Source organism: Saccopteryx leptura, chromosome 10, assembly GCF_036850995.1.
Source record: "Saccopteryx leptura isolate mSacLep1 chromosome 10, mSacLep1_pri_phased_curated, whole genome shotgun sequence".
NCBI lineage: Eukaryota > Metazoa > Chordata > Mammalia > Chiroptera > Emballonuridae > Saccopteryx > Saccopteryx leptura.
Window position 1 is genome coordinate 61,194,231 of NC_089512.1, and position 11,937 is coordinate 61,206,167.

Sequence of the window (11,937 nt, forward strand, 5' to 3'; positions counted from 1 at the left end):
AGTCGCATTACTCAATTCCCATTCAGGTTTTTGTGTGCTCAGCCACTAGGAAGTTGCCTTGACTTAATAGTTTGCTTTTAATACACTTACGGGGAATGCACTGTGCTGCTTGCAATTCATTCATACTCTGAAATCACAGAATGACAACTACCTTTAGGGGTAGAAAGCAGTAAGGCAGGAAAAAAGAAGATATACTAGCATACACCCCCACACATACTGCACACATACAAGAGACTTCAGTGAGCAAAATGAAAAATCTGAAGAATAAGCCACGACAAAGAAAAGTTTATATAAGGCATCTATTAACACTGCCACTGGCCTTCCCCCTGCAGGTATGTCCTAGAGATGCCCTCTGACCCAACCCATACTCCTCCTCACTGCTGGAACAGCAAGCTCACTGTTGACTTCCAGGGAAAAACAATCACTTAGTTCCTTCCTGAAAGTGCTGGCTAGCCTTATTTCTTTCTTTCCTTCTCTCTCATTCTCCTTTTATTTTTTTTAATTTTGTTAAGTGCCCATTAGGTGCCAACAACTACAGATTTCCTGGAAATTCAAAGCAACAAATCTGGAAGATGCTAATGGTGAAGGAATGCCCCAAAGATTAAAAGGTTGAGAAAACAGGGCCACAACAGTGCTAAGGAAATCTAGTTTGGGCAGAAGTTGAGATGGTCCAAGATAGGGGTAGCCAATTATATCAGCAATTAAGTCAGCAGGGTAGTGGCCTTGAGTAGTAAACCACAGAGAGGACTAAGCCCTCAATGTGTAAGTGAGACAGCCTGGCTCTTCTTGGTGGCTTTGTTATTAACACTTGGGGCTCAGTTGTTGCTCTTCTCACAGGGCCCCACACTTCTACTACATCCAGTGTGAATTTAGCAGACTTGAGAGTCAGTCAGGACTCAACTTCTGGCTCTGCCACAGCATTAACTTTGAGCATGTTCTTCTGTTCATTCATTCAACAAATATTTATTGAGCATCTATTATGTGCCAAACACTCTTCTAGAAACTGGGAATTCGGCAAAAGGCAAAAGCTCTTGCCATCATACAGCATATCAAATTCTTTGAGCTTCAGTTTTGTCATCTTTAAAATGTGGATAGTACACCTAATTTTATAAGTAGCATGAATTAAAGAACATAAAGTCCCTAACACATAACACAGTAAATGCTCAATAAATGGTATCCTTCATAGAACACAAAGCTACTCATGTGCCAAAGCTTTTTTTACACTAGAGTGTAAGCTATATGTGAGGCACTATCTGTAATTATTTACCATATTTTTTGTTCCATAAGATGCACCTGACCATAAGACACACCTAGAGTATTAAGGAGGAAAATAAGAAAAAAAATATTCTAAACCACATGATGTGTTAAAATATTTAATAAAATATACCACAATAATATTTCAACAATGTAAACTCAACAACAGTATTAACAACCATTAGCACTGTTATTAACAAATGAAAAGAGACTTTAATGTTCAAATACTCTTCTAGTTGTCAGGAACCCGCAGCAGCTAAAAAAAATAAACATTCACTCCATAAGATACACGGGCATTTTCCCCTCCACTTTTGGGGGAAAAGTGCGTCTTATTGAGCAAAAAATACAGTATATACCCACAGTGCCTATCACATAGTAGATGCTCAGTAAATATTTCATAAATCAATAAATAAGTATTTAATCAATAATAGCCAATAATGATCATCATTATTCTTCCCTAAGCCATTGAGGTTCTATTACTTAAAAAGGCAACAGAACATTAAAACCTTTTTTTAAGAAAAGCAAGATGCACTATACAATATATCTTCAGACTTTTTAAACATGAAAACAAACGTTATTGAGTATAAATATTCCAATTCAGAGATTCTATCAGTACAAACACCTGCGTGGACAGCTATTGCAGATACCTGCCTACTTCTTTCCTAAGCACAAAGTAAGGACAGTTTGGCTTGGCTTCATGTTGATCCCAAAGACACTTAAAAAGTAAGTTAAAGTTTAGCAGACATAGGCCCTGGTCGGTTGGCTCAGTGGTAGAGCGTCGGCCTGGCGTGCAGAAGTCCCGGGTTCGATTCCCGGCCAGGGCACACAGGAGAGGCGCCCATCTGCTTCTCCACCCCTCCCCCTCTCCTTCCTCTCTGTCTCTCTCTTCCCCTCCCACAGCTGAGGCTCCACTGGAGCAAAGATGGCCCGGGTGCTGGGGATGGCTCCTCGGCCTCTGCCCCAGGCGCTGGAGTGGCTCTGGTCGCAACAGAGCGATGCCCCGGAGGGGTAGAGCATCGCCCCCTGGTGGGCGTGCCGGGTGGAACCCGGTCGGGCGCATGCGGGAGTCTGTCTGTCTCTCCCCGTTTCCAGCTTCAGAAAAATACAGAAGAAAAAAAAAATTAAAAAAAAAAAAAAAAGTAAAGTTTAGCAGACATGTTAATAGATGATCTATAAGTAAGGATAAGCTACAAAGAAAAAACAAAAGTGCTGCATAAACAATCATAAAATTTCAATGGCTTAAAACAACAAAGGTTTATTTCTGTTGCATTATAGGTTGAATGCCAGTTAACTGAAAGTTTTGCTCATTTAATGAGTCAGGGACCCAGGTAGATGAAGGCTCCATTTTCAACAGGTGCTTCCATGATCATCACAGCAGGAGGAGAGAGCATTGTTTGGTCTCACTCCAAAGATTAAGTGTTCTAGCATAGAAGTGACACAAGTCACTTTCAACATATGCCTGGAAAGAGTGGAAAAGTGGCTATGGGGAACATTAACAGTGTCTACCACAGATGATACTCAGACACAACAAGCCACAGAATAACAAAGGGATTTGTTAAAGAAGATGCTCCAAGAAAACATCTGGACAGTTCTAAGGTTCACATAATCCTGGACCTGGGAAGGTGTGTCAGGATCATTTTAGAGCAGTGGACTCAACATAGAGTCATCTCAGACAGCATAAACCTGGACTCTGGATTTTCAGAGCAACTCTGCCTTTTTCTATAACTATACTGAGGGTCCGGATAAGCTTTCATTTAGGAAACAAAAAAAGTTTCTGCAGCTGAAGAACATTTGAAGACACTAATGTAAACCAAATCCTTTATTTTACAGATTTAAAAAGTAGAGAAAGGGGGGGAAAAGGGACACCAGGAAGTTAAAGTGACCCCACATCACCCTTAAGAAAGCTCCAGAATGTTAACAGATGTAGAAATAAGTCCACGGGAAAAAAAAAAAAAAAAAGAAATAAGTCCACGGACAGAATTTGTTGTACAGCTGCACCACCCTCTGGCCTTACCCTTCATCTCAGCTACCTTGAACTGGCACAGTGGAGCCAGACCTAGACCAAACCCATGTCATAGTGGTTCATCAAGGGAACGGTAAATGGTATGGACAGTAAGTAAGCCCCCACCCTACTGCACTAAATAAGGATTCACATCCCATTGGCAATTCTCTGCCTTACTCATTCCTTACTTCCTGGCAAATGTGAAGCCATTAGTAGAAGTTAATACTAACCTTCAGGAGACTTTGGTTTTGTTCTCAGATTACAGGTTAACAGCCAACTATGATTTATTTGTGTTCACTCAATTCTATTTTCTTATGTTCCCAGCTTTGCTTTGTACTCAGCTTTTCCCTCTGCCTTCATTTACACTAAAGTACTGGGTGTCACAAACTTAAACCTCAGTGATCTCCCAACCTCCAGTCTCTTGTCATTTTCAAATCATCTCATACTTGCTAGCCCATGAAATAAAAGTCAAACTTTTCAGCCTGGAATCCAGTTGTCTCCTCGGTCTTATCCCAGCCTACTTCTCCATCACTGTCTCCAGGGTAGAACTTATCCTGCCCAGCCAAAGGCAGGATGGTGGGCCTGGAAGTTAAAACAGAGCAATGAATCCTAGAGCTTGCGAAAGTTACTTAATCTGAGTTTTGATGTCCTCACCGTTTTAAAAAGGTATGAGGGCATCTACTTTGAGAGGCTCTTGAGAAAGTATGTATCTGTGAGGATTATGTCTGACTACAAGTAACAATTAGTAGTTTACACATAAGGAATTTATTTGTTTTATGCAATCAGCACAAGGAAAGGCAGTCTAGCCTGGTACGATGTCTCAACAATGTCATCAAGACCAAAATCCCTCCGGATTCCAGTTTTCCTACTTTCAATACATGGTTTCACCTTTGTTGTTATAGTTGGTTGCTGCCTCTCCACGTATTTCACCTAGGTTCCCAAAACAAGAAGCAGAAAGGAGCCAAAAGCTGTTGGGACATACCAGCCAAGTGTGTCCTCCTCGCTAAATTTTCGGGAAAGCCCCCACCCAACAACATCCACTTACATTACTGTAAGACCTGAGTCTCATGGCCACTCTAGGCTATAAAGGAGTCTAGAAAAAGTGAGATGGACATATTCCCATGTCACGCAAAACTGGGGTTCTTTTAGTTAGAAAAAACAGAATTAAAGTTGAATAGCAAATCAGCAATGTCTACCCCAATATTAAATTAGGTATTTTATATAAAGTGTTAAGTACAGTAACTTCACATACAGTTAACTGTTCAGTAAAAATTAAACATTACTGATATAATTCTGATTCTGATTATTGTTGTTGTTATTCACTTATCTTACCCTCTGGCCAAATGGAATGACTATATCTAGATGTGTTCCTTATCTGTTATATCCACTGATCTCTCTGTATCTCCAACACTAGCACTGCAACCAAAGTCCAGGAGTATGCCATTTAATCCAAGAAGTCTTTCCTGACACCTACCCCTAACAAGAGGTCCTATCGTGGCAGGACTCACATCAGATAAAAACTCCTATGTTCATCACTCCATTGAGCATCACTCCCTTGGAACACAATAGGTTCAAATAAATAGTGCCTTGATAATTTAAGTAATTTATATGCATACTTACACCTGCTTTTACAATCAGTCTTCTAGAATCAAACATGGTATATGTCTGAAATGCAAAAGTTAAACACTAGGTTCATACATCATAAAGCTGGAGGAGGGAAGATGGGAATAAAGACTTCATTCCCCAAGAAAGAGAAGAAAAAAAAGTATAAAATTCTCTAATAACGCCATACTTTTTGCAAACTGTGGGAATTCAGATTATAGTTTATCCAATATTTCCTCCCTACAATGAGCAGAGTCTACTTTTACCCATGATGTTGAGCTTCTCCATGTAACTTGCGATGTCCAAAAAACATTGTTGGTAGGAATGATATTTGCTTGTGCAGTTTGGCTTGGCTCTCGAATCCAGTGATCTACTATGAGAAGAGCATGCCCCATGTAGCTGCTCTCCCTTCAGCCTGGGTCCCAGAGCCACCCCAAGGAGTCCAGCCTCAATCAGCCAAATCCCATTCAACCTAAAAACTGATAAGTGTGAGAATAAATATACCTGTTTCTGTAAATCACTGAGTTTTGTTAGCAGTTCTGACATATTCATTCATTTTGTTCCTCTTATTTACATAAGAAGGAGCAAGCTGAAGAATCTCTACCTTTGTTACACCCAATGATTTCTATCTTTGGATCGACTGCTTTAAATTTATGAGACCGATATTATCATTCATATCAGTGTGTTTTTTTGCTTTCCATTTATTCTGCTGGCTTTTGAAAATAAAAAAAATCACAATAAAGTATCAAAAAATAATATAAACCATGCTAAAATTAAACTGTTGGCTAGCAAGTAGGTCTCTCCTATGACAGCCAAAATGTTAACTTCTTAGCTAATAAAAGGGGTTAAAAAGGATGTACCAGTAAAACAAACCAAAAAGAAAGTAGATTGTACAAAGTCATCCTTACTAAAGTCAAAGACTTGTTGAGGTGAAGCTGTGGACTTCAACACCATTCCTCTAAACACAATTTTAAGGATATCTGTCTTAGCAAACCATAACCACTGAATTTTACCAGTAGGAAGACACTGACAAGGCTTAAGTCTTGTGACTTTTCCAACATAATAAAACAATATGGTTATAATATTTTAATAGAGTAATTTTAAAGGCAATTATATTTAATCACTAATGAAAACAGTCTCTTCATAAGTAAAAGAGAAAATAAAATTCTAATGCCTTTGCCAAAAAGAAAAGAAGAACAACAACAACAAGAACAAGAAGAACAAGAAGCAGTTGAATGGTGTTAAGAGCATGCATTCCTATTAAAAATTCCAACTGGAAATTTAAGGTATCAAGAAAAATGGAAGTGTGTGCATTTTGTTTTGTTTTACCTTCTTTTTAAGTCATTATCATTGAGTTGGGAACCAAATTTCCATTGGTCCAAAGCTGACCTAAGTTCACAAAGCTGACCTAAGTCACAAAGTTACTAAATTTGCCTACTAGGGGAATTGACAGCTTTCCAAGTGGCAAGCCAAATAGGACAGTACAAAGACCATGAACATTGCAGTGAACTCAGAACAGGCTATATGTATTCTGGAAGAGCCCACACTTCAAACTGGATGTATGCAGATCGCATAACCAAATTTGAATTCAAGGCCATGGCCAAGGTCATAGTATCGGGATCAGAGAAACCTGGGTTCAAGTTCTCATTCTCTCACTAAGTTGCAGCATGATACTTAATTCCTTTAGTTTCTTCTATGTATAATTTGGGGATAATAATAGCACCTACCTCATAAAGACTGCCAGATCTTAAAAAGATAATTCATGTAAGTACTCAGCAAAGTACTTAATAAAATGACAACAGTAATAATAATAATACTACCTGGACAAACCTTGATCCTACATGAAGACCATCCTAATTGATATACTCTGGTTCATAAAATGTTCATGAAATGCTGAATGCACAGTTTTGTATTCATATCCAGGTACATACAGCTTCTGAGATGACAGCTCTCTAGATCAACCAGTAATTTTTCTACTGAATTCAGGAAAAAGGATATTGAAAAATAAGTTTTTCACTAACAGAAAATTGAGAAGGATCTGGTCCTCCTGCCCACAATCCAACCACCCATGAAAGTCTTGATGCTGAAAGCCATGTTTCCATCACTATCCACACACCATTCCTCCAAACTATGTAATGCCTTTATAAAAGCACAGAAGCAGACCGACAAGATGGCTCACCTTAGAAGCAAACTCACCTCAAAAGCAAACCCTATACCCTCTAGAAAAGCTCTAGCTTGACCCCACTGCCACCTCCAAACTGACATTCAAACTGGAAGTGAAGACGGCAGCCCTCACTTCCAGAAGTTGAGTTACACTGTCAAAAACTAAAAGAATCTTTTCTATTCGTGGTAATCTTAATAAAGCTTGCTTGTCTGCTTCAAAAATATCTTATAAATTCATCCAACAGAGCCAAGAGCCAAATACTGTATACTGAGAAGCAATGTGACTTTACAAGGACAAGAGTGACCAAAGGAGACAAAGTGCCACACCCTTTTTCAGAGAGCTCAACAGTAAATGGTGTCTCTTATAAAGGAGCCTCAATTCTAGAGAGATAGGTGGAAAATTCTAACCCCCATCACACTTCCCCCACCCTCATTTCATTCTTTACACAGATCCATTTCATTTTCATTTCTAAATCAATGACCTGAGCATCCCCAACTACTACAACTAATAGGGGGAGGGAGGATGGAAGAGACAAACACAAGTCAAACATACTTGCTTCTAAGCCCATCTTGGAAGAGTTTTCTTCCCGCTTGTTCGCCTCTCACAGCTGGAGCCACATACCTGGTGGAAACCAATGGTTAAGCGAAACCACTGATTTCAAAAAGCCAACCAGGAAACTAACCATGACAAGTGGGAGCTGCCCTCCTCTCCCGAGCATTGATTGGCTCTTGGGGTTCCACCGGTCCGTGTTCTGCCCGCATAAATGGCAGGTGTGGCTGTCAATCACACAGTGAACTGACAATTCACCGCTCCGGGAGTAAATTGCCTTTCATCTAGCAAAGGCAGGTGGCCGCCTAAAATCGATCCTCTCGTACATAGCAGACCCTCCTCCCCTGGCAAAGAGAACAGAGACCCTTAACTACAAAATAAATAAGGCAGGGCCGATCATAGAGTTTACGAGCGCTGTTCTATTTCCCACATTAAAGCAGTCCTTAATCTTCACTGTCCTAAGATGATCTTTCAAAGGCTTGGACGGTAATAAAAATAAAAAGTCACAACCTTCTAAGTACCCCTTTTCTTTTATAATTCGGAGATGGTGAGGGGGAAGGAAGAAATGTCGCTCAGTGTAATGTCACATCCTATTCGTTTTCATACACCACCACCCACTCCCCTGCCCCAATTAATCCAGCTTCATTTTCACTGACACGGATTTTTTTTTTTTTTTAACACACTCCCCTCAGAACCCATCGAGGCAGCCTGGGACCCCACCCCCTGGGCTGGAGCTCCACCTTTCTCCACTTTGTTCTGCTTGAGGTTTCCCGAGACCCTTGCCCCCGCTAACACCCCACCCCTCGAAGCAAGAGGGAGAAAGCCAGGAGAAAGAGGGGGAGCCGGAGAGAAGGCGATGACAGTGAGGGTGCCTGCCAGAGAGGGACTGCGGGAGGTGGCCCGGGCGGCCGGGACGAGCGAAAGGTACCCGCGCGCCGGCGGTAGCCGTGCACTTGTTCCAATCTGGGGGTTTCTACAGTAAGGCAAATCCGCCTTTAGGCCGCCCCATCCTTTCCCCCGCCCCGGAAAGCCCCGGTGGAGGCGGATGGATCACCTCTCGGCTCCCCGATAACGCATTGCAGCGCCCCACGAGTGAGGGGCACCCGGCACTAGAGATGCCGGGGCACGGGCGCCCCAGGGAGCCTAGCGCCCAGCGGCCCCGGCCCGGGCGTCGACGCCTCACCTTTCCGATGCTCGCCCCGGGGCCGTCCCACATGGATTTTTACAACCTCACGTCGCCTTGGCCCCGGGCGGCCAGGAGGAGCCGGAGCCGGAGCCGGCGCCGGAGCGCAAGCGAGCAGCAGCGGGAGGAGGAGGAGGAGGAGCCGGGCTGGGAGGGAGGGAAGAAGGGAAGGCGCCGCTCCGAGGGCCGGGGCCCGGCGCGGGGCCGGGCGGGGCTGACGGCCGAGGGGGCGGCACCCGCCGCAGTCCCGAGACGCGCGCTCGCGCGGCGCTGCCGAAGGGACGCTCCGCCGGGCCCCCCGCCCGGCCGCTCGGCGCGCTCGCTCGCTCGCCGCGGCCCTGACTCACATTCCCAGCATTCCCGAGGAGCCGCTGGGGGGGCCGGGGCTGGGATGTGGACGCCTCCGCGGGGGGCAGCAGAGAGCGCCAGGCCCGGGCGTGGTGCGGACAGCGAGGGTCTTCCAAGCGCCTTCTCCCTGGAGGCCACCGTCTCGAAGCACCTGGTCCCGGTCCTCTGTCCCGGACGGCCCTTTCCGGGCACCCCACCCCAAGAGCTGCCAGGCACTCCCAGACTAACCAGGTAGCGTTGGCGACAGGCGCAGGGATGGCACTTGGTGGAGGGGATACAACTATCTTTCAATTTAAGCTTTAGAGTTGGGGTCCAGTTTCCCAAATTCTGCCACCCTCCCGTTAGCTTAATCTTCTTTCGGAGGGTGAAGGGATTTCATACGATTTTTACTTTCTTGTTCCCCCAAGGAAAGGAGAGGATGGAAGATGAAGGAAGGGAGCAAGAAAAAAAAGCATCACTATCGTTGGCATCATTCATCATTCATTCAGCGCCTCCTCTGTGCCTTGAAACATGTGTGTCCTCCCATTTAAGGTAGAAAATGGTCTCTGAATTCATTCACACACATGCACACACTTACTTAAAGGTGAAGTGCAGGAGGAGTTGGACAAGTTTTTCATTGGAAAAAGCTTCCAGCCAACAAGTCTGGAACCCCAGCTGCTACCATTTCATATTAGTCAGGGGTTTCAAAATGTCATAGGTATCTCCTGATTTGGTCTCTCTCACTGAGAATCCATTTGCAGAATGAGACCAGTAATTGCCTTCCGTTCCTGATGAATCTACTTCCAGCAATTTCAGTGGCCAGATTGAAACATCTCCTACTGGGAAACTCAGACAAATGAAGCAGATTTAGCCATGGGATGTCTGGGTGAGCAAAGGTATGGAATCAGCACAGTGACTAGGGATGACTCCTCTTTCCTTCCCTGATAGGAATTCAAATATTAAATGAAGTGGATGCTGACAGAAGAGGATGCCTTCTTGTTCTTGCCCATTTCTGGTATTTGAGATTTTTCACAGATTCTTGGTCCCCACAGGTCACTTTGCTCTCACCCTCTTCTTTCTCTCAGTCACCAAGAAATTGGCACTTCTTCTGTTGACCTGGATGCTCCCCAAGCAAAACCAAGCTACACCTGTTGTCTTTAGTTTCCCATGTACATTCTTGACAGTGGTGGCTGAAGAGGCTTGTTACACATTATAAAAGCCTTGTTGAGAGTCCTTTGAGAAGTCCTAAAACCCCTTATCTGTTGAAATGTGGCCAATGTTTATTGAGTACCTCCTATGTGCAGAACTTAATTTTCTCAACTACTCTTACAAAACTCTATAATGTTTACTACCTTTCAGAAAAGAAAAAAAAAAATCTGATAATATACCCAGCTGAAATGTATTAAAATCTATGCCTAAGGTTCACTATTCTTGGTCACCCATTCTCTTAACCTTTGACCCATGGGTTAAAAACAGAAACTCTTGTATTTCATGGTAACAATTTCTTGTGTATAGGCTTATGTACATAATCCTCCAAAAAGCAAATCTATGGTTTTCAAGAGATTTTTTTTTCACATTGGATTCTTGAAAAAGTTAAGACCAATCATTTGAAATAGAAAGCAATTTTATGTAGTAGAACAAGGATTAGAAATTTAAGTAATATTGTCATCTTTACCGTCTCTAGGACTTAGTTTTCTCATCTGAAAAATTAAAAAACTGAACTAAAGGATCTTAAGATCCCTTCCAGAGCTAACATTCTCTAATTTTATGAGAGCTAAAAATGCTTACAGGTAGTCAACACAGGATTTCACCCCTGAGGACAGAAATTTTTTTTTTCTTTTTTCTTTTTTTTTTTTTTTTTTTGTATTTTTCTGAAGCTGGAAACGGGGAGGCAGTCAGACAGACTCCCGCACGCGCCCGACCGGGATCCACCCGGCATGCCCACCAGGGGGCGATGCTCTGCCCATCTGGGGCTTCGCTCTGTCACGACCAGAGCCAGTCTAGCGCCTGGGGCAGAGGCCAAGGAGCCATCCCCAGCACCCGGGCCATCTTTTGCTCCAATGGAGCCTCTGCTGTGGGAGGGGAAGAGAAAGACAGAGAGGAAGGAGAGGGGGAGGGGTGGAGAAGCAGATGGGCGCCTCTCCTGTGTGCCCTAGCCGGGAATCGAACCTGGGACTTCCGCACACCAGGCCAACGCTCTACCACTGAGCCAACTGGCCAGGGCCGAGGACAGACATTTTTTAAACATATTTATATTACATTTTATAAAACCTATTACATGGCTCCAGGTTTTTTGTTGGTTTTTGTTTTGTTTTGTTTCACTTTGTTTTTCACATCCTTCTCCATCATGGCACTCCCTTTTCCAGCAGTCACAGGAAACGCATCTTCATGACAGATTTTTTTTTCTCACATTCATTCATTGACTCAACAAATACTTACTGAGCACCTACTCTGAGCTAGTCCTGTAGGTTCAGAGCCCTTGCCCTTGAGGACTGTACAGAGCAATAAGGGAAAGAGACAAGAAAACAAGCTATTGCAATACCTCTTATAAAGGAACAAAGCTCTGGGAACTGTAGAAGCAAACAGGAAGGACAGCCATCCTTTTTCCTGGTCAGAAAATGCTTCCCAAGGAAATGTCATCAGATTTGCTTGCCACATCCAACTTTTCTGCCCTACCCTGTGTTCAGCCCAAAGCAGCAAGCCTCCTTCCTACATGCTATGTGAACCCAGACATAGGAAAGTTACTGTTTAGTAGACACCTGCCCCTGAGTAAGCTGTCACAGGCTCTTTCCACAGTATTTGAGACGGGGCCATAAGAATGAGTCACCAGTTGGTACTGAATAGTGAGCTTGTAGA

General features: G+C 43.4%; 1 protein-coding gene and 1 long non-coding RNA gene across 4 annotated transcripts in view; one reads left to right on the forward strand and one right to left on the reverse strand.

Annotated features, from left to right (window-relative positions):
• The window catches only part of ERC2 (ELKS/RAB6-interacting/CAST family member 2), a 1,061,162-nt gene extending 1,052,296 nt beyond the window's left edge, over positions 1 to 8,866 (reverse strand). For all 3 annotated transcript variants that reach the window (XM_066351701.1, XM_066351699.1, XM_066351702.1), the window contains exon 1: positions 8,755 to 8,866. The gene's annotated coding sequence lies outside the window, so the exon portion shown is untranslated. The remainder of the gene's footprint in view (positions 1 to 8,754) is intronic.
• Positions 8,390 to 10,351, forward strand: LOC136382455 (uncharacterized). The gene is made up of 3 exons (XR_010747233.1): positions 8,390 to 8,495; positions 9,510 to 9,633; positions 10,030 to 10,351. It is a non-coding gene; the product is annotated as an uncharacterized lncRNA (long non-coding RNA).
• Positions 10,352 to 11,937: the final 1,586 nt, after the last annotated feature.